Source organism: Typopeltis vanoorti, chromosome 12 (assembly GCF_054136105.1).
Source record: "Typopeltis vanoorti isolate ZY-2024b chromosome 12, IOZ_Tvanoo_1.0, whole genome shotgun sequence".
NCBI lineage: Eukaryota > Metazoa > Arthropoda > Arachnida > Uropygi > Thelyphonidae > Typopeltis > Typopeltis vanoorti.
Window position 1 is genome coordinate 41,257,672 of NC_143560.1, and position 24,253 is coordinate 41,281,924.

Consider the following 24,253-nt stretch of genomic DNA (forward strand, 5'->3'; position numbering starts at 1 on the left):
CGTCTCCCATATGCAATACTTTGACATCTACTTTAATTGAAAACTGGTTTTTGTGACTAAGGAAATGTTTTCTATATTAATTTATTCATCCGTTTTCATCTTACTTTTAAAATGCTAATAAAAAAGTTGAGTAAACATTTTCTCATCGTGATATATTGTTTTCTTCCTCGAAATAAAACTTGGAATATTGCAGTTTTTTTTAAAAAAACTTCTCATTTATATTTCAATCAGTTTTATTCGATATATCAATTATATTTTCAATACACGCACACGTTTCATCACGTAACGAAACTAAGTCAAATAAGAGAAACACCCTTACATAATCACGAAACTGACTCGTATTGGGAAAATAAAATTTTCTTCAGGATATATTGTCTTTAATGAAGAAAAATTCTGAAAATGAATGTTTTCGATGGAACACAGAAAATTACAATTATTCTAAACGAGAAAATTATTCATAAATAAATATTACAATTTTTTGTTAAATTTTGTTTTATAAATTATGATTTCATTTCGTTAAATTGTAGTGGAACTATAGTCATTGAAATAATGGCGTTAGGACAAATGAATGGGAACAGAAAGAAGCCTAGATTGATATAATGAGTGCAAAGTTAAAAAAAAAAGTACTGACGAAAGCTAAAACTACAAAAAAATGAATCAACAATCAAATCATACGCTTTCTTGAGCTGTGCAAATGTGTATGAAAACTGATTATGCTTAAAAAAAGTAGAGAGAGAGAGAGAGAGACAAAGAAAAGAAGAAAAAAGAAAGTACTGTTTGTTGAATGGTGAGAATGTAAACGTTTCTTAGTAATTACAATTTCCTAACTAATTTCGTTTTTCTTTTCAAAATAAACTGTGTACCAACACTAAGAAAATAGAGTATTCTAAAATTACTTCAAAACATATGTATTTTTAATTAATTATTTTTTAACCAAAGTTACCAGTGAAAGTTTATCAAAGTAGGAAATAAACAGTGGATAGCACAACGTATCATGTAACGTCTTAGTACGCAGAATCCCACGTAATGATAAAGTTGCGGTTGGAGTTTTTCTCCTTTTTTTTTTTTTTTCGCGTTTTCTTTCTCTATAAACTTTATCTTTACTTGTCCCTCATATAATATTGCTGAATTTTAAAATCAGATGTTGCTTTAAAAAAAAATTGAAATAGTCGTATTACAGTGAGCAGATGTAGGTTTTCTATAATAATGATGATAATTAAATCACCAATCAAAACACAATTAACAGTAAAATTAAGAATAATGTCTAATCTAAAAGAGAAGTTCAAAAAACATAAACCTTGCTATAAATGTGTTAAAAAAATTAGCATCTTCAATAAAGATGCAGAAAATAAATTCTAGGAAGATTGTTTTTTATTAAATGATTAAGTACACGAGAATTATTTCGAATAGTTTAATATGAGATTAAAAGAGAAATAGATGGTTTTGCTTTCAATTTAATAGTGATGTTTGCAAATTTAAGAAAGTCTGAGAGATGATTCGATGTCCAACATAACTCAACAGAAATCAAGGTCTTATTCTCTCCATCACTTATGGACCTATCTCTCTCTAAAGGCATTTGAACTTTACATAGGATATGACGCACAGTATGTTAGCCAGCTCAACAGTGATGCTCACTTATAATATTGGTTGCAGGATGTCTTTTTTTCTATCGTTAAATTCCTTTGATGTTTTGTTTTAATCTTTCGTAAGGTGTTTAATAATTTATTCAATCTCCTCTTAGCATACAAAACAGTGTGCGAAGTTAGTCGAATTTATAAAAAAAAATTTCTCTATTTGGATTTACTGTTTATTATAATTATTATATGTGGATACCTTTGTGGTGTATGTAGAGGCGCCCACGTAGTCTCATCGCGGGAGGTCCAACAGCATCAACACTCATTTGCACAATATCCGAGCTCAATGAGTTCAAAACAAAATATGATTTCGCTTTGAAATCATTCACCGACAAAACACCCATGACTAACTGGGGCAACCCATTCCACTCATTCAACCAATGGTCCAAGCAAAAGCTGGTCCTATGGTCTTTGATAAATATACTCTTACTTAATTTCCAGGTATGACTCCTAGTTTTTCTCACACTAGTCATATATTAAAAAAAAAAAAAAAAAAAAAAAAAAAAGAACTCCTCTGTATCAATCCTATAAAACCCCATATCATATCCTCCCCTTTCTCCGGGTATCAAACTAGCCTCTGTAACCCACAAATCTTCAATCTATCTTCATAGGAAGCACCACATAAACCCATTATCTCTACTTGTCAATGTTTTCTTTAATAACTAAGTAATCCTCTGAGCTATTTTATTCACTCTTGCAATATGACCTCTGAACTTTTAACTCGGAGTCCACTAGCACTCCTAAATCCCTAGCCTCATTAATTTCTTGCAGTCCAGTTCCATCAATATAGTACACAGCTGAGGATCTTTTCATCCAAAATGTATAACCTTACACTTTGTTACACATTACACAGCCGTTCTTCTTCTTCTTTACTCGTACTGTCAGTCTATATAAATCGTCCTGCAAGATCTCCGCATCGTCCTTATTAACTATCGCGCCACCTAGGTTTACATCATCAGCAAGTAACTGAATATTTCTACTCAGATCCTTTTCTATATCATTAATGTAAATATTAATTTGCAATGTTGTTAATTTCAGATAGTAATATATTTAGTAATGGTAGAAATAGCAATATATCATAGTAATAGTAGAAAATAGTAATATATTTTCGCAGCACAGTAATATATGTTCACATGTATTTTAACAGGACGTTAATACTGTACCTGTTATAAAGCTTTAGTAATGACAATCAAGTTTACTAGTGTAGGAAAAATAATGATGTAAAAAAAAATCTAGGACTAGTTTCCGCGATAATGTGATTCAAAACTCATTTAGGAGCTTCGGGAAAAATTTTATTTTCGGGGATTATATTCAAGAACATTGGGATAATAATATTTTAATAACAATGATAATCGTGTGTTTAGTATAAATATTATTATACTGAGTATTCTTCGCTATATGTAAGAAGCAATTATTTGAAATTAAAAAAAAAAAAATAAGTTGATATCCATAGCATAAATGCGCGTTTTTAAAAAGATAAGTTGACATATTACTTAAATATGAAAAAGGTTTTACTATATATTAAAAATGACTAATTAATTTTCGATAGAAATTTTTACGTTAGGTTACAACAGCCTCTTTGCCCTTGCTTGGAGTCTACAATAATTAAAGCACTCCTGTATGCAATCATGTTGATGCTGATTTTGTTTCTAATATGGCCTTATCTTAACTTTAGCATTGTGTTCTGCATGAAATGTTATTGACAGCCACTAATCGGCTAAAATATTGGGGGGTGGGGGGAATAATATGATTAGTTTGATTAGTTAAACCATTCATATTATGGCTGGTTTAACTTTTTTAATAATATAATTTTGAAAATAAATATTTGCAGTACTACCCAATTAGAATTTCTTTTATTGGACTGATCTTTCATATCAGTCCAAAAAAAAATTAAAAAATAAAAAAACAATTTATTGGACTGCTTCATAAAGTGTTCTACTTATTAAGAATAATTAATAAAACTGTTAAGTTATATTAATTATTCTTTTAACTATTGCAAATAATCGCGAAATATGCTGGTCTTTTCTATATATTAGTACTGTTATGAAGCAATTGCCGAACCGTTTCTGTTTCAAGTAATAAAAAAAAAAAAAAATCAGCTAACGCCTTTTTATTCCCGTATATACGGGAGTAGGCGAGGCCATTTAGCCCTATCTAACTTTTGGAGACTGAGTGGGCAGTTCAATCTCCACTGGTACCCAATCAGAGACAGATGGCCCAAGGCTATCACTAATTAAGCGGTACGCAGTGAAGAGAGACGGCTCAAATGTGCCGCCATCTCGTGGTCTCTAACCCTAACACAATATATTTAATGTCTGAAATAATGTGGGTTCTACGGTCGATTTTCTTGAGTTTACAGGACGAAAAACCCGAGTTTCCGGGAGGAAAAACCTGCTTGCCCGTGCCAGAGATCGACTAACTCGGGAACCGGTCGAAAAAAGGCTTAGAAAAATTTCCTCTAGTCGCCGACTAGACTCGAAACCAAGACTTCCTTCGTGCGGCCTAGCGCGATGGTGTGCAAACGCCACATCCACTGAGCTACACAGGCTCTGTTTCAAGTAATTTATTTTGTTATTTTATATTTTAAAAATCATTAAAGTTCATTCTTTCATTATCGTAATCAGTTTATTCAGGTATGAATAGGGAAATTTATATACAGACATACTCATATAACAACATCTCATGGAGTTATATAAAGTCTGTTAAGTGAAAGTGCGCCAAATTGCACTGTCATGTGCCAACTGATATTTATCTGATGGTGCATGAGTCTCTCTTCCGAAAGAATTTTGCTTCTGCATTGCCAAAAACTGCTTTCTTGCCTTTCCGCTGTGTCTTGTTCCAAAAGAATTTTGCTCATGTACTACCAGAACTGTTTTCTTGTTCCTCCTCTATGTCCATTAGTTGTTCCTCACTTATGTTCAGAGCATGAGCACTGAACATAAGTGAGGAACTTTTACTTTAAACGTGTGTCGTTTAGCTTAATTTTCTCTTCTGTTTTTTTTTGTTGTTGTTTGTTTGTTTTTTATAGGCCTAGTTCTACTGTTGTGGGCTGTGAACCAATCAATTCTATATTTTTACACACAACTTATTTAGGTGGCGTTAGATAGTTTGAATGTTGGAGCCGATTAGTACATCACCATCTTCAAAACAGGGATCGTTTATGTTGGTTTTGCCTGTCGAATCTTAATGAGTTATTCTGTATCAATTTCGTGTGAGTCTGAAAAGATATTGTGTCTTAGAGTCCCTCTAAAGAACTCCGGTGGAAATAGAAAGCTTTCAGTCAGCCGTTATTTTTCCATGGTAGTTCTGGTATGGTTCTACTATTGCTTTCATATTTTCAAGGGTATGTCATAATAACTGAGAATTTTAAACATTCTTTGTCTGTTGATTGAATCGAAAGCTTTGGAAAGATCTATGAGGCTCAAGATTAAAGGAAAATTTTTTGTTTTGTAGACTTCCGCTTAGAAGACTTCTCCTTCTAGCAGTCTTTTAAGTGAATATTCTACATTGCTTCTGTTTTTCAAGAAATTAACTTTATTTTTAAGTTAATAATAATAAACCATATGTAATAGATGCTATTACATATGGTTTAGATCGATAGATTTTAGTTTTGCAGGATGCGATGAGATGCCTCTGTAATATTCTGAGTTGTTTAGATTGTCTTTCTTGGGTGCTAGTGAGCTGGAATGGAATTGAATGTTGGATTCAGCTGGAACAGTATTGCAGATATTTAATAATTGTTTCCTAATCTCTTTTGTTCCATGTTTAATAGCATCCTCCGTTATTTACTGTCCAATCCAGGTGCTTTCTCATTCTTTTAAATTTGTATGCATTTCAAAATTCTTATATTGTAAAATTTTTACATGTAATGGGAAGTTCTTTTTTCGATTATTACACTGGCTAACAAAAAAAATTTTTTTTTCCTGCTGATTATGATCTGACACTTGTTTTTTACTAATTTGGGTACGCCGATTTCAAATATCAAACCCATTTTTCTCTATCACGTCAGGTTTTTCCTCTGTGGCATTTTGCTAATTTGTAAGTTTCTGATAGTTTTTAGGAGGCAATACTATTTAGAGGATCAAAAAAATCGATTTTTTAATATTATTTTCTAAAAGTATGTACTTTTAAAAATCTGTTCCTAACTTTTTATCAAGACATTCGAAAAATTCCCAAAGATATAGCCTATTATTCAAAGCGGTGCGCAGATCAGAATCGGAGCGCTCACCGCTCTCGCTTGTCAAGACTTAAAAACTATGGAAGATCGGTACCAAGGAAGATGGGATTCTCACATGATGGCCGACTACTGTTGGAGTATTCAAAGGGATTGCCAAAACAGAACACACAGCAGAAATTGCTACAAACAAAAATTTATTCCCTGAAACTCATGTGTAAGTAAAATTGTTATTTTTTTATAAATCTTGTAATTTTTAATGAATATTGTTAAGTAGTTATGTATCTAATTATCGGCCTCTCTCGCATTCAAAGCGCCAGTACGTGCCGTTGCAGGTCCTTACGCATTTATTCGTTTACTAACAAGCGAGAGCGGTGAGCGCTCCGATTCTGATCTGCGCACTGCTTTGAATAATAGCCTATATCTTCGGGAATTTTTCGAATTTCTTGATAAAAAGTTAGGAACAGATTTTTAAAAGTACATACTTTCAGAAAATAATATTAAAAAATCGATTTTTTTTGATCCTCTAAATAGTACTGCCTCCTTAAAACTATCTATCAAAAACTTACAAATTAGCAAAAAGAAAATGCCATAGAGGAAAAACCTGACGTGATAGAGAAAAATGGGTTTGATATTTGAAATCAGCGCACCCAAATTAGTAAAAAACAAGTGTCATATAAAAGTCGGCAAAAATTGTGTTGGACTGTGTTATTTTTGGCAGAGCATGTGTAGTGAAGTTTACTAATAAATTATTCAACAGTTTTTCGAAGTAGTTCTTCCGCACTAAGAGTTTTTTTTTTTTTTTCCATTTTTGTCTTCAAGTATCTATTGTCTTGCCGTTTTTACCTTTAAGTCTTAATCTATTTAGTTTTCTATCTTTCTTTTATTTTGCATAAAACTAGAGAAATATATCAGACAGCTAATGCATAAGGCATTAGCTGTCTGATATATTTCTCTAGTTTTATGCGTACCTTGTCTAGTTTTTGATACAGTTTGATATATTCTGATTTCTGACAGTCTGGATGTGTTTTTCTTTGTCGTTTCGAAAGATCATATATACTTGATTTACTTCATCTAGCTGGTTATGTGGATCGCGAATCCTCTGATTTCTGTATTGCTGTTTATTGTGGTTGCGTTTCTTTATTAAAGTAGTTTCTGTCATCCATTTCCTTCGAGATGATGAAGCAGTCTTGGTGACCAAAGTTTTTGATGTCACTTAAAGGATAGATTGTGCAGTGTAAGTGAATCTCTGGGATGGTTCTTCCGGTATTGGACTATCGGTTAGTTTATTTTGCAATTTTATACCGGATTCGTATGGAGGAACACTCAGATCCTTCCATTGATATTTGTTGATATTCCTTTCAGGTTAAAAAGCGCTGAGACGAAGTTTAAATGTTTACTATTCTATGGTCAGAGTTTTGTTCTATTCTTTAATTTAATCTCTGCAATTTTGGCTGAACTCGCTCATTTTCCATTGATTAAAATGTTGTCTATGTGATTTTGTACCATTTACATGTTCTTGGGTCCATTTATCCAACAGTTAGTTTCTTGGCGTATGATTTGAATTCTGGACCAGTTCCTATTTTTCTTGCGTATGTATTTTCGAAGCACTTACTTCACGGAAGTGAAATTCATGCATAAATATGTTGCATCGTATGCAAGTTGAAAAATATATATATATAAAATGGCAAGTGAGATTGTTACGTTTCGTAGAGGAAGCGTGCACAAATTTTCACACTCGCCTCAGATGAAGAAAAGGTCCATCAGTCACCTGTGCCGTTTTGTGAATATTGCGAAAATAAAACAAGCCATATTTACGTCAGTCACACCTTTATAATACTATTAATTTTGATTTCCATTTGGAAATTGTATCAAGTAAAGAAACAAGTTGTCTGCTGCTTAAAAGCCATTTTCTCTGTACAGGTACCCAGGCATCCAAAAACATCTAATACTGTGATGTATTTATTTTCAAATTATATGCTATAAGTGCTAATAGTTCTTTTACATGGCACTGTTATTTAACTGCAATCATAGGTGGAAAACATCGTTTTCCATTTGAGTTTATTAAGAAAGAAGAAACTAAATCTTATTCGCACTCTGATCCATTACTCAATCAGAGAAAATCCAGCATATGATGATGATTTTTTTTTCTGTCTATCAGTGTTCGCATTATCCGTTGGTGGCAAATGAATTATGCAACTTGTATTCCTTGTTGCATTCTGGAAGGTACTAGATTACTATCAATAAGAAATGCAAAGGCGGTAGTTTATAAAATTTTACAATCAATGCAGTACATTTCTTTTACCCTAATTTCCGATCTTAAGGCCATGCAATGTAGAGTTATGAATAATTGATTCTATAGAATTTGCGATTTTCTTACTCTGTTTCTTAATTCTGTATTATTGGCATTTATAATTAATTTACTAATGCATAAAAAGCCATTTAAATGCAGTCAACTTGGCTTATCAAGTATACTGTATATAGTTTTATGCGCTTAATTTATAGTCTAGGTATAATTAACGAATTGTTAACTAATTTGCTGGCTTGGTTGTCCAAGTGGATAGCATATCTTACAGGCTGTGGGTTGGAATCACTTTGGTATGGATGTTTATAAAAGTCTTTAGATGGTAAATGATTTTTGTTACCCACATATATGACCACCATTCTACTTAGTGGAAGCCTTTTTTACTCAAAATATCTGATAGCAATACAATGAACTAATTACATTCTTAACAATGGAGATTTTTTAGTTTCGAAGCTGTACTTTGTGAAACTAGTATAATTAAATCAAATGTTTCAGCATAATAGAAAGTTGAATTGTATTGTTCATATTTAAGCAAAATTATTGTCCACTTATTACAGAAATCTAAATTATTTTCAATAATTTATTTAAAAAAAAAATAAGAAGTAGAAGCTGTAGATATTTTGTGTCAAAACAATTGGATATTTTTGCAGCGGGTATGACAACACAAGCTTAATGCACAAAAACAGTCTGAAATCAATAAATAATACTTTATCTTAAATATAAATACAACAAGTTGTGTCGTTTTCAACGACAGGTGTCTGAACATGATCATTTGTTTCATGGGATTTCGCTTTCATTCCAGGCTTACGGTTCAACCGGCCTTTTATCCTTGGCATTCCATGTTCCGCTTTCTACAGCAATCACTCCTAGAATCGGATTCCAGTATAAGCTCGAGGCGACGAGGGAAAGCAATTCTTGGGGCTGGTCAGGTTGGAAAATGCATTAATATCAGGTACTGTGATTTATCTATTTTATTCGTATTTAATGACAGCGTGTTGCAAAATTCTTAAAGTCTTTACGGTACATCGTTTAGTGGATTTCGGATTCTCCCCATATAATTGCATGATATCCTGTCTTTTTTACTTACCATAACTCGGCTGGTAAGCGAAATTATCCAGTCGTCTGATAAGTATGCCTGTAATCGCCTAGAAAGAATTTATCATAGGAACAAAATATTTCGAAGAAAAACGTCTTATTTAGACTGATTTATATATTAATTTCGTTAATTATTTCTTAGTATGTTGTATGAAAAATTTAACTGCCGATAAAGTCGTTTATTTTGTACTAACGAGAGTGTTGCATGTTGTCGCTGAAAAGGATTGCTAACTCACGCATCCTCATCAGAATCTGTTATAATCTTCACCGAAAGCCGAGTTCATGGTTTTATTGCTGTAATAGACACTATTAACATTTCTGTCTTGCTTTAAATTTTAGAATACTGTTTTATACAAATGATTTGCATTGATATTCTTCTCATTCCTATACTCCTCAAGAAATTAAAAATAAACAAAATAATTAAAAAACTCCTATCGATGGCTCGTATGATTTAATTACGCATGAAGAAAATATTACGTCAGAAGAATAATACAGCCATGTACGAATCTGTACATGGCTGTATGCTTATTAAAATCCACCAATGTACAAACTTATTTACACTTGAAAGTGTAAAAATAAGCTATTAAACAGCTCCATATCTTTTTATCTTAGATATTATTAGTTTATTAAAAATCAGATATTACCAAGTATTACATAAATATTGTTCAAATAAAATTATCTTGTAAGGGTTTAATATTGTTTACAGAAATAAAGTCAAATCAGGTTTACAGTCCACAAATTGATCCTTTATATCTTTCAGTATAAACATAAAAAGCAATATATTTTAGGATTAGGTTTAGGATTTAAATTGAATATAGGTCTTAAAAACATTTCTAAAAAAGGATATCACTCTCGATACAAATACAATGGCTCCTTCGTGACGAAAGAAGAGGGATCAATATATCGCTTCTTTATTTTCCCCGTTTTTCATTATCTGCATATGTACAGCATCAATTTCTCGGTTTTGTGATGTTGCCAACATCGCTTCCGTTAACTGAGTGCGAAGCTTGCATATGATTATGCGCTCAAAGAAGGAATTTCGGTTTCTCAACATGGCTTCCATTGCTGCTGACAACATCAGCTCGAGAGTTGATTTATAAAAATCGAGATAATAAAGATTATGACTGGTTGATCTACGAAATACTTTTTCCTGACGTTTTACTATAGACGAAATCACGAATAATTACTGATTAATCAGAAATATAAATTATGGTTCTTTCATCTGAAACGATTTTACAGAAAGAAAAATATCAAAACGTTCTTAAGGTGGTATTATCTTCTTGCTCTCTCTTCTTAACTATACATTATAGTTCATTAATTGGTTATTTATTCTCAGTTACGATTTTTAGCATATTACAAAAGCAGTTAGCCGTATTTAACATGTTAAAGAAGGTAAGTTTGCTATCAAGCCATACATAGGTAGTTAACAGAATTTTTTTTTTTAAAAAAAAATTGAAGTTGGATTCGTGAAGGAAATATGGTTTCAAAAATTTCAAACATTCATTTGAATATTAATGAGAGGAAACTGTTAGGAAGTAAACTGAGTTATAGTTAAACAGACTTATAATACAATAAATAAATAAAGCAAGCAGGAAAGATATATAAAGGTATAAATATAAAATAAAGTAAGAATATATTGAGGATGAATTGCAATAGAGTTATATGCTTGTTTAACGTGAAGGTTTAAAAAAGTAATTAAAATATTAAATATTAAAGCATTTGAAACGGATGATATCTGAATAGTCAGCGGTAGTGAAATGTTTAGATTATAGATTCATTATTGGAGCAGAGCTCCAATAATGAATCTATATACGCTTGAAATGCTTTAATATTTAATATTTTTAATGACTTTGTATATATAAAACTCACATATGAAAGGTGGTTGTAAAACCTGTACACTAATATTAGTGCCGCGTGTGTGGAGCAAAATGAAAAATTTCCCTATCCAGTATTTAAATATTTATATGGGTATCCTCCCTTGAGAGAGAGAGAGAGAAAATAAGATAAATCGTAGGAGACAAACTTAGCGAAGAGTAAACCAGATTCGGAAAGGCTTGCCAAGACTAGATTTTTATTTTTAAACAAATAGTGATAATCATGAATTTCTGTTTAGAATCACTGCTTAAAAATTAAAAACTTAATTTTTTTACTGAAAATTTTTTTTCTTTAATTTTCGGATAATAAAAGAATTTTCGAGAAGAATTCCAAACATTATTTTATTCTTAAGTTGCAAGTTAACCGTTACATTAAGCGATGCACAGGAAGGTAGTTTGTTGTGGCGTGAAGCAGGATGCTGTCAGCGTGGCTATTCACAGTGTGTGTATGGACCACATTATTAAAAGACGTTTTAGAACTCATTTGGAATTTACAAAATTGGCAACTTGGGCCTGAATAAAAGATTATTTTGAATGTCAAAATAAGAGCTATAAACTGTGTTCTTTATAATATAGTGAGTATGTAGGATTTTCATATGATCTAATTTTATGTCAGTTAACTTTGTTTCATATTATCTACCGATATGCTATCAGCTAGTGACAAATTCAGCAGAACAACGAACATGCCAATATTGCACTGCATTGATTTATCGTTTTCTCAAAACCACTTTACACCGAAATCTGTCTCCGTCAATTGACATCGAAATCAGCTCAGAACTAATTAAATTAAGATTAGAAATTCTATCTTATTTTTTTCTTTGTCCACGAGCTCCCAAGACGACACTCAGTCGAAACAGCTCACACCCCGTAACTCCCACTATAACCTTCATTCATTATATTCTATATTTCCTTTTCCCCCCAAAAAAAGTTTATAATCCATTCTTAAAATTCGGCTTTAATTCGCATATATTTGATTTTCCGCATTTTTAGCTCCCGCATATTTTTATCTCCACATTCCCCCCCCCCTTCATTTCAGTTATATTTTCAGTACAGTTACATAATTTTTTTTTTTATCGTTATACTCCTGATACTGCTCCAAAACCTCGATAGCATTCTACAAAGGTATGTTCAAAATTATTCCTTCCATATTTTTGTTTATCTATGTCTTTAAATATCATTAATGTCTTAAATAAATTGAGTAAAAAAAAGCCAATGACGTAATACAAGAGATACTCCTTAAGAAAATAGGGAAAATATCCATTAATATTAATATTTTTGTGTATTTTTGATGTACTTTAATAAAGCTGTACATTTTATTAAAGCATTTAGTTTAGTGAAATATTCATATAGATTAGCAACTTCAGTACTGATAAATCTGCGCACCATCATTTTGGTACGTCTTTGGGCATAGAGGCACAACCCCCCCCCCCCCGGCCTTTCCCGAAGTCGAGATCTCACGCTCTCCCTTTTCTTTTAGAGAGGAACTTTGCATTATGACATTCAAACTTGTGTACATAGAGCTAATCTAAGATGACATGGTCATGTAAACAGAAAGAGATGTTAATGATTATCAAAACAAATGAGGGAAAAGACGCAGATGACAACCTGGATGTATTGATTCGGTTAGAACTCTCGCGGAAGACAAGAATAAGGGAGTATCAAAATTAGAAAGCTAACTAATACTAAAACAGTTTGGAAGAAAAGTATTGATAGCAAAGTAATGAATTTAATTGTGTTCGACTGTCGTAGTTTGCTGTATTATACTCCTTTATTTCCATGAAATGATTATAACATTCTTTATGTCAGAAATAGGATATACAATAGGCTACTTCCACCCAAACTCTTGATCTTCTGGGTTGGTCTAATAAATTAACTAATAACTCGGTAACTCAGAATAAAACTATAACTAATGCAAGAGTTCTAGTAATAAATGTCATTTTTCAAAACAACATATTCTCACTCTCCCCTTCATTAACCTAGGAATTTTCTCCCTTCAGATGAAAAAGAGTTAAAGATTATGTAAAAATGTGGTTAAAAATACATATCGATTTTTTTCTTTTAATAATCAATTGGACTCTAACAGAATACCGGTTATTAACGTGAGATGCCTAAAATTAGGAGTGGACCGAGATGTACTGTGCTATACACATTACTTTAGGTTGAAGTAGGCCCTTTGGATAGTGCATCCCGTTCTCTAACAAGTAGGTAGGATCGAATTCCCGGGGAACATACATGGCTGTTTGTGAATGTCTCTAGGTGATAGTTGAATTCCATCTCCCAATGTGAGACCACTACTATCTAATTAGCAAAGGCCTGAAGGCTTTAATAAGCCCTTTGTTTGGTTTCCAGAGAAAGGTTTCTGGATCGTGTAACCCTTAACCCACCTGTACTAGTCTACTATAGTATAAAGTTTTTTCACATAAGAAAATCGAGTTTTCCCCACATGGGTGGATTCACATAAAAGTATATACACTTATAATAATATAGAACATCCTAAAATAATTGAAAAAAAAAAAATGTGATCATTACGACATTCTGATGATATATTTTCTACCATATTTGACTGAAAGTGTTAAAACTGAAAGTGTTCAGTAGAAGTTAAAACGTCTACTGAATATAGGTAATTCGCTGTGATGAACTGTTTCTTCGACGAATAAAAATTCCCATCAATTACGCCAAAACTTTTCTATTTGCACTAATAAAGTAGATTACTGGTTCGAAAATCAATCATTTAATAAGCAACTCCTATCCTATGGCCTCCTCTCTATTGAGAGGGTTGCAGCTAATTACTAGGGAAATTATAAAGCAAGGTGGTTTTCCCGTTGCCTTTCTTGCCGTAAGTATTTATGACTGTGTTCAAGGGACCGGTTTTCCTGTTTTGAGGAATGGAAAACCCGAGTTACCTGGAGAAAAAACCCTCCATCTCCATATGAGACAGGTTAACTCATCTTTAGTCGAAAGAGACCAGATAAAGGTTCCTCACGTCCTGGACTGGAATCGAACCCAGGTTTTCCGGCCAAAGGGCTTCGTGTATACCGACTGAGCTACTTGAACGAAACGAACATAAATTATACTATTAATTTTAATATTAACTGTTAGAGATATACTCCTATGTATAGTCTATCAGATATGCAATTACTCGTATTCATTCGACGCCTCCGTAGCAGAATCGGAAGAGGCGAGAAATCTTTATGAGCGCTTTTTAGCTGAAGTTGAGTTAACCGATACCATACAGAGATGATAGTCAATTTTTCGTTTGAAAAATCGACTATCATATCGGACACACCGATTAGTTATCTGCCACGTTCATTCAATCAAATTCTTGGTGGTCTGATTGATCATATCCCATGAAAGCAGCAACGTGATATTTCATATCTTATTCTTAGATCTATTAATTATTCAAATTAATGCCTTACTGTTGTTATTATTCCCACTAATATATCCGAAAACCTTGTATTCGTTAAGATTGCTAAAATCTCTGCACTTATTTCCTGTCTCATTGTTTCAATTGCTCAGTGTTGACCTATCAAACGGACTAATAGTTTGCCACGTCAGCAGAAGAGATGAGTAGATTCTAATTCTCTCGTCTCATCGTCAATATATATAAATTGAATAATAGGAGTGTATTAAAGATGCTTTAGACACTTAAAAGCATACACCACTTCCTGAAGCTTTCCCCCCTCTGGCGATTCTGTTACCGACTCTATAAATTATCATCAGTGTCATCTTTATCAATTCAGACACAGTAGTATAGCATTTGTTTCACTTACTCATTCTAAGTGGTCAATGCCATCTGTCATTATTGATAATTACCGAAAGGCTAAGCAGAATTTTCATATTCTGAAAAAATGATAAACAGTGTTATTTGAAAGTGAAATCAGATGCTTTATTATAAAAAAGATACTCATCAAATCTAAAACATAAATTTCATTCATGTTTTTTTTTAAATAAGATATATGGCAGACAGTCTTCCCATTAAATAAATAACTGGCTCAAAGTATCAAAATGACAAACTTCGAAATATATGTACCAAATTTCGTTATATTTGGAATTGATACGTAGAGGTGCTAATACATATATTAGTATTATTCAATATTATCACAAATTTTATTTATGCATGACATCAGATTATTTTAAATAAAAAAAAAATGATTTCTTAAAGAATAATTATAGGTAATTTCTCCTCCTACTGCTATATTATTCCATTATTCAAAGAAGTTTACGTATTCCTTCCTAGGTTGCTGGCAGTTTATCTGGGATAGCAAAAACTCCTAATTGATAAAAACACAGAAGACAAATCCTCACCGTTCCACAAAAAAATCATCTGTTGAAATTTGCATAATTTTCACTCCGAAAGAGAGTAATTCTATTTTTTTTTTTTTTTTTTTGGATCAGCATTTTTTACACACATACATACATACATACACACGAAGAATATATACTTCAGGTCTCTAAATAGATCTCTATTTCTTTTTATTTTATTTTCCAAGTTAAATTACACTTAATTGGCCTCTTCTTACTGCTGTGCAACACTACTGCTTTGACAAATTCTGTAAATCCTTATCAGATAGCCGCAGCTTCCTTAGCGTGTTCCTAAAAAAAATAGGTGACAAGAACAATGACTTTTGTAATGCATGAGTCGTGCAACAGCATTAAAAAAAATAATAAATTACGCCTAAATTTATGCAGTCTGAGAACCAAGTAAACGTCTGCCAGCTGACTTTGTAAAATGGTTTCTTAAAGGCATTATTCATAAAAACTAATACTCGTAATATTCTATCTAACAGTAATTATTAAATGATGTATTGCATTGACTGCATCAATTTTTTGGACTTCGCCAATTGAGACCTCACTCCTTATGGCATCTAGTCGGTATTTGCTGCATATATTTTCAGATGATATATTCAAGGCCATTTTTCTTTGGAATGTATAAACAAGAAATGGACAAGTCTTGCAAACTCAAGAATCTGTAGACGTAGCTTGTCAGCATCGCATTTTTACAAACATCTATTATCTTTTACGTATGGATGAAGCAACAAGTCTGTTTTTGCAATAAACAAGTAGTGTCTTTTCATTGGAGTTACTGAGGTAGACAAATGTGAAGTATATATGTTACCGCTAAAGTGCGAAAACCGTTAATGTGCACATTACCTAGCTAATCTGCAGATTAACTGATTTGCTCCGTTAACGTGCGGAATCAAGAGTTTTCCGCATTTTACCTAGGTAATGTGCACATTAACGGCTTCCGTATCGTTAAAGTTCAAAAGTTTGTTTCTCTCATTTCCTTTCCCTACTCCTTCCCCCCTCTCCCTCCACTTTTAGTTTGGTTTTTTAATAAGTAAACATAATTTTATCATATGTTTTTTTTAATATTTTAAACCGTTTGATTCCTTGTATTATATTAATTGATTGATGATTGATTCTATCAACTAATTTGTTGATTGTTTGATTGTATTAACTTGATTCTTTAGATATCAAAAAATAAATAAATAACATTATCTTAATTTAAACATACAGGAACGTTGCTGTTGTTCCAGCAAAGATCTTATTTTCACTTTAACGAGTGCCTAGTAGGTAATGCGCAGATTACCTAGGTAATTTGAGAAATGAAACAATTTTCCGCACATTAACGGTCACCGTAGTTAATCTGCACAATACCTAGATAATCTGCAGAATAACTGATTTCTGCACTTTAGCGGTAACATATATATGATTGATGTTATAAATTCGACATTTGTTTCTAAACATATCAAAACAATAAGTCCCATTTATTCCTTCCTCAAACTGGCCGTCCTAACGTTACTTTTACTGCCATTTAATAAAATTTCCAGCCTTCATATCTTAAAATTAAATATTAATACTATCTTGTTCTTCCATCCATTCATGATAGTATGCATTATATTTTGAACACCCTTTCGAGTTTGTATCACTATAAAATATTAATATTTTAGAAAGTGTTCTTTCATTAATACTCTTCTAACTTGGATCGCTTTAAGCATGTAAAACAGACAAGTTGCCAGAGGAAACATGTACTTGACAGTAATATTGACTCCTCATGGTGATTAGTTTCGCCTGTAATTCTAAACAGCCAAGCCCAAGTCCTTGGACTTATTCTCCGAGGCATTTTTCTTTTCATAATTATACCTTACTGCGGTTTATATCTTTCCTGTATGCTACTCCTTGGCGTTTGTTACGCAACTATCCTTGGATTGAGCACTGCCTAAAGCATTTCACATTTCGAGAGTGAATGTTTCCATTCCTCATATACCTCGAAGAGTACTAACTGAATTAAGCAATTCTGATGTGATTTTATTTCTGTGGCGTTATCGAAATAAGATTTGCATTCTGTTTTAAGAGAAATAACACACACACACACGTTATCAGAAAACATAATTGATAACTAAAATGAGTAAAATTTCAATATCCGATTTTACAGAACTGCTATAACCTTTAAAAAGTAACAAAGATGGAATACAAAATTAATTGAATTGAAACTAGAATCGGAATTTGATAAAATTTGATGGTCAGTTTTGACTTAAGACCTTTTCGAATGCCACAATTTGAAACGGGGAAAAATTTATATATACGTAATTCTCCCCCCCCCCCTCACACACACAAACCCATTTCAATTAATTCTGCTAAATTCTGGCATTCAAAATTGGGACGAACGAACTACCAAATTTCATTAAATTCAAATTGGCTGAGTTAAATCAAAATTGCTTGACGAATTCAGTCACTTTTGTAAAGGAATTGTGTAAATGGGGGAAATGAACAAAATGGACTTTAATAGGTGCGTATAGATTTTGCAAAAAGACAATAAATAAGCTACAGTATTTCATAAGCCAAAACTGTAAGTTCAATTGCTATGATCAGTGCTGTTTTGAGAACTCTTTCTTCCCCCCTGTATCTTTTGAAATGTGTCCCGTATATGCCATTGTTTTATGATATTATGTTCTGATATCAGTAAATAACATTTCATTGCAAATAATATAACAATATCTCATGCTAATTATTTTTAATATAATGAAAATAACACAAGCGAATGAATTAACAACAACGTAATGTCTCCAATATTTCGTCTCTGTCACAAAGACATCGACAGAAATAAAATATAAATTGTAATGTGCACGCAATAAACACAAAATAAACTGGAATTGAATAGACTTAAAAGTCTACAGCCCTAGCTAGGAACTTGGGTTGTTACGAGATTCCTTAAAATATGCGATTTTTTCCGTTTGCGTCTCTTCAGGGGGCGGGAAAAATTACAATTAATTATGATTGCATTCTTGTGCCATGAACTAGTCCTGACTCACTCACAAAAATATTTAATAAATCATTTACTAAACCTGTAACAATTAATGGGGGAAGAAACTTGGAACATAGTAACAGGCACCTACCCCGTGCGCTAACTTATCTAATGCATGGTCTGTCAGTACATCAGAAATAGCACGACGAAACTTTTTTTTAGATTGCTTCATATCCTCTCCATACTTGTTGAACTTGAAAGTGTTCATTATGAACCTTTCTAATTAGTTTTAACAATAAAAACAAACAGGTGCGAAACTATTGCTAGTATTGTATTATTTGTATTTAAACACATGATAACCATAGAAAAAGTTTATAAAACTTAAAATTTGTTTGTGCTTTTGCGGAAATAATATTTACAGAGAGCAAATTATTAGACAATAAGTTTTCTTAATTTCTTTGGCTCTTAAAATATGTGTTCTTTAAAAATTATTTTACAACTGTTATATATTATATTATATTATATATAATGTTGTGTTTCTGAATATATTATATTCAGAAACACAACACGCACACAAATTATTTATTTTATATATTTATATTTTATAAATATTTTTACGAATCATCCAGTGCGAGTTCCATGTAGCTTGACATACATCCAAATTGTAACTCATTTGCAAAATCATTCTAGTCAGTGTTTCTATTTATCTCTACGTCTTTTGTACTTTATTCTATACGCAATTCTATAGGAGGGATTCTACCACATATTCTCTTTGGAGGTATTTCTTTCATGATCTAAGTATTCAGTAGATAAACTGGAAGTTGTACCCGTATTCTCAAAAATATGGACTGTTGCTTCATATGAATGTATGGCCCTGTTCAGGAGCTGCCTTTCGCTTTCATTTTTTTCACATATAATCGAGAATTCAAACCGTGCTTATTTATCAATTTTAGTGGTAAGCTGTTACAAGTCTTATACCACAGTCTTTTTTGATGCACTTTGTGAACATTGAACGTAGGAATACCCTATTTCAAACCTAATCTTGCATCCTGCAGAATGCACGCTTCTCAGCATTGCTAGTTTTATTAAATTGATTATGCTGTTTGATACATTTATCATCAAGTGATTTAACCTATTAATTTACAACTTTGCTAAATTTTTTGCACCCGCAATGTATCAACCTCTACCTTGACACCTGCTGAGTTGAACAGGATGGGCAAGCATTTGCACAAAACTCTTTAGCTAAGTAAATAACTATATCATTGGAAACTTAACAGTTTCGTTTGTAAAGTTGCATTTAAAAGACCAACACTGCTTTGTGGAAAAAGTTGTATATATCTTATAAGCAGGAGAGTGAGGTGGTTTTTTGTCCCTGGCGCCATAAAAATTTGCTTCTTCTACGTCAAAATATCGTACTAGTTCATTAGAATTAGGATCAAGAAATTGTCTCTCTCTGTTCAACAACTTCTTATTGTTTATCCTTGTCATTACTGTTATCACCATTAATGGTGGTAATAATATTTGTAGCAGTATTAAGCTTTTCATTGACAACGCTAATATCATTATTGACCAACGATTGATGCATGGGTTAACTTCCTACCGTTATCGCTGGTAAGAGGGCGAAACCGACCTCACCAACTCAGCGTGCTCATTGCGAACGTTTATGTCTTAAGATAAAAAAGATTAATACTACAAACCTTAGCCGAGATGTTACGAACTGTTATGCCTGAAGGAGATTTACCTGTGCTTCAACAGAAAATATGATAATTGTTGTGTGTGTGTGTGTGTGTGCGCGCGCTCGGGTTCGAATCCCCCAAGGGCATGGATGTTTGTGATTGTTCTATTCACCATATGCACTGCTGTAACCTATGTCCTGGCACAGTATGGCCTTTGATGTTCTTTGCGCCATAAAAATCAAATATTACTGTCGGATTTGTGAGGTTTCCATTTTTAGAATTTAATAATTAATCGTTATTTGTACCTAACGGTAAAAATATTAATTTAGCCTATATGCATTTTACAATAATTTAATAAATTCAAATTGTATTTAATCACATTAACTTAAAACGAATTTCGTGCCTTTTGTCAATTTGTCTACATTTATGTATACATCCAGCACTATATAATTACAAGTGTTTCAGTCAATTTTTTTTTTTTTTATTCTAAGAGAGAGAGAGAGAGAGAGAGAGAGATTAATGGGAACTCGTTGATTTGAATTTCTGCTAGTGCGTCATAGCTAGATAATATCAAAACTACATTATTGCCTTTATATACATAAGCACGCATGCTTGTTAATGGAATGAATACTTTGTAGATCGTTTTCATTATTTTGATTCCGAATTGTAATTTCGCTGCGACCTGCCTTTGATTAATTGATACGAAATAAAGTATAAAATTCACTTAAAACTTTTCTTGCCACAAATTTCCTCTTGTATTCACATTTCGGTAATGACTCGTATAATCAGGGCTGCTACTAGTTTAAATCCATATAACAGTTTCCTCGAGCTCACGAAAAATAATCCAAGCGCTTCTAACAAACTGTAAATAATTTCCTTTTAGCGTAAAGCTGTAAAAATATTGTAAATTTTTGTTAAGGTAGCGTGATATCCTCTACGCTGAAACAGCAGTATGTGTTCCGTGTAGCGTATCATGAATTACCGCCAAAAATAGCGCCATTTTCCGCTTTCGCGGTTATCTTCCCTACGTTTAACGCGAGCTGCGATTTAAGTTGACAGCAAGTTTAAAAGTTTTCGTAGCGCTCTCTATTCTAGTTGCTCTGTTCTTATACGAGGAAACTAGCCCTTACTACACGAAAGAGTATTGGTTATCTTAATCCAGATATCTTGAATATAGTCTTGTGCGAAATAGAATTGTCCCCCCCCCCCCTCTCCTCACTCTCACAGATATGATAACCAAGTAGAGATACCCCAGATAGAAGTTTCCACGAATTCCTACAGATCTAGCATGACATTAATCTGGACAGCATAGAAACAATTCGACTTGAACAATGGCAAGCATTTTTTTATGTTATTGAGCTTTCAATCATAAAAAAAATAGTGTTCTCCCAAATGGTTTAGGATATTGACATTCCACATTTAAAAGGAAATACTATTGTAACAGATCGGGCGGAGCTTGAAATCAAAACTTAAGTAACATTGATTGAGCTGTATTAGTGGTAATGAGCCTCCGTAGCTCAGTCGGTATAGATGAAGCCCTTTGGTTGGAAAGACCTGGGTTCGATTCCCGTCCATGACGTGAAGAACCATTATCTGGTCTCTTTCGACTAATGGTGAGTTGGCCGGTCTCATACGGTCTTTCCAACCTTTTGGTTGGAAAGACCGTATGAACCCAGGTCGAACCCCGTATGAACCGTATGAACCCAGGTCTTTCCAACCCTTTGGTTGGAAAGACCTGGGTTCGATTCCCGTCCATGACGTGAAGAACCATTATCTGGTCTCTTTCGACTAATGGTGAGTTGGCCGGTCTCATATGGAAGTAGAGGGTTTTTCGTTCCTCAGAACAGGCAAACCGGCCTGTGAACACACACGGATCTACAGTCATAAAATATATATACTTAATCCCTCGCTAGTAGTGTATATATATACTACCAGTTGATTGGAGAACGGGTACGCTACCACGGCTAACTGGTTGGCCTAGTACTATAGGTTTTGTACTATAACTTGTATTATAAATTACTTATATCCGTGTAATCTGTTAATCAAACTTATATATTTCATATAAGATAAATACAAATTTTTTTATATAATAAATACCTAATTTTCAACTGGATAATTCACAATAGATTAAAAAAGGGAATTGCCCTATCTTAAAAAAATAACATTAACCATCACTAACTATACGTGTAACTTACTCGTAGACCCATTTTTTTCTGCTAGTTTCACCAAAAATCCTTGAACTTACAGTGAAAAAACTTCTTGACTTGTTTATACGAGTATTTTAAATTCATTCAGTTTCTGCATTTCAGTTCAAGATGGAGTCCTTGAAAAGCATAGATTACATGAACACATATACAGTATAAAAGTATCAATAAAGTGTTAAAAATAAAGAAAAGAAACCACTCGATTCCGCTATTTATGCTATTAAGGAAAATATATACAATAGAAATTGGGGAGTGGGCTGTTTTTGATCATACTTAGAAAATAACATGGTTTAAATAATGAACAACGCTTTGAGCAAATATCAGTTCATCAACAAGTCTTTCAAGGCTTAATTCTTGATATTTTGATCTACATCAATGAACTATGCTTAATGAATAATAGAAAGGGAACATAATCTATGCTGATGATATTGCTTTCTACTCAGGTGACATGCTAGGCTCAAAACGTGACATGGAATCTGATTTGCTGAGCCTGCTTTGATAATTCAGCAAAAATGAGTCTAGTTACACTATAATTCAGGAAAGGCTAAATTATGCGTTCTCAGGGTTCCTTTATTCAACTGGCTGAAGGAGAGAGACATAGGATTACAAGATTTCAAAATAGGACACGCGAGCGAGATATTGCTGTTACGAAACAGGGAGGAAGAAGTTTTAAAATGCCACACATATCTAGTTTCATAAGAAAATTACACACGTATTGCAAAACTTTCCTTTCTTATAAAATTATAGTTAATTTAGCGCCATGTCCTCAACGAAGCAGAGTATACTAACCAGAAGTGATTCATATTTTTCTACTCCGAAGCGCAAAATGAAGGGTTTGTGATTGGTGGCCATCCAGGTCAGAGAGATTATCCTGCTAGCTATAATCTATAAACCAATTGATAATTTTCGAATAAAAAATAGAGAAGCCTAGATAAAGCAGTAGTTTTATACAAAATATATTATCGACAATGAAACAATCAATCAAAAAAAAAGTTTTGAAATTCACCTTTATTTAAACGACGTTAGTATTATTTCTTTAATTTTTTTTAATCTAAGTTCCTTACTGCTCAGATCATTTATGTTCCCTCTGCATTATAAAGGTGACTTGGAAAGTTTATGCAGTCGTTTTTTATTTGCTATATTATAGTATTAGAGCATTTCAGAATATAAAAATGAATGAAACTTCAGTATACTACGCAAATATATATGTAATCATTTATGGTCAAGTGACAACACCACCCTGGCTGCTACCGCATTCCATCTTTACCCTTTGTTAGGGGAAACAACAAATTTCTGTTGTTGTTTCCCTGCATTTCTCAATGTTACATATCGGCAGATAATCCTGTTTAAGGAGGAGGAATGACAGGCCATCCATCCCGGTAATCGAACTATTGTTAAACTCGATTGACTCTCTCTCTCTCTCTCTCTCTCTCTCTCGTGTGTGTGAGTGAGAGAGAGATAGTCCGGTAATGACAATTCTTCCCGCAAGCGGGAAATTGTCCCAGTTGTTCCTTTGCTCTCCCAGAAGGTCCGTCCGTGTTTGACCTACTCACATTTTCATTTGTGTATTCTAAAGAGCTGTTGCCAATTAATGTAACATCCACCCACAATAATTATACAACGCTTCATTGTTGTTGTTCTTTTGGTGTGAACATGATAGGAGAAATCCTATATTCGCAATACCCAAATAATCAGTGCACTGTTACCTGTTAGGAAAAAATAAATAAAAATAAGGATTCAGCTATGGAGAGAGGTTGAAGAAGTGTAGATTGCAGAGCTTGGTGGACAGGATAAAAAGAGGTGATATGATAGAGACGTTTAAGTTAGTGAGCGGATTTTATTAGATTAATCCAGAGATGGTTATAAAAAGAGTAGAAGGTGAGAGGGGAAGAACCAGAGGCCATCTCTGGAAGTTATGTAAGAGTGTGGTGAAGAGGGGTGTGAGGGGTAGATTTTTTACATGGAGGATTGTCAGTGAATGGATCGGATTATCGGAATATGTTGTTAATGCAGGAAGTGTTAAGGATTTTAAGATTCAGTATGAT

The 24,253-nt window shown here is 33.0% G+C and overlaps 1 protein-coding gene across 4 annotated transcripts in view; it reads left to right on the top strand.

Moving 5' to 3' along the window:
* Positions 1-24,253, top strand: part of LOC150100731 (plexin-A2-like) — a 992,258-nt gene that overhangs the window by 258,632 nt on the left and 709,373 nt on the right. For all 4 annotated transcript variants that reach the window (XM_090402045.1, XM_090402043.1, XM_090402046.1 and 1 more), the window contains one exon: positions 8,916-9,065. The gene's annotated coding sequence lies outside the window, so the exon portion shown is untranslated. The remainder of the gene's footprint in view (positions 1-8,915; positions 9,066-24,253) is intronic.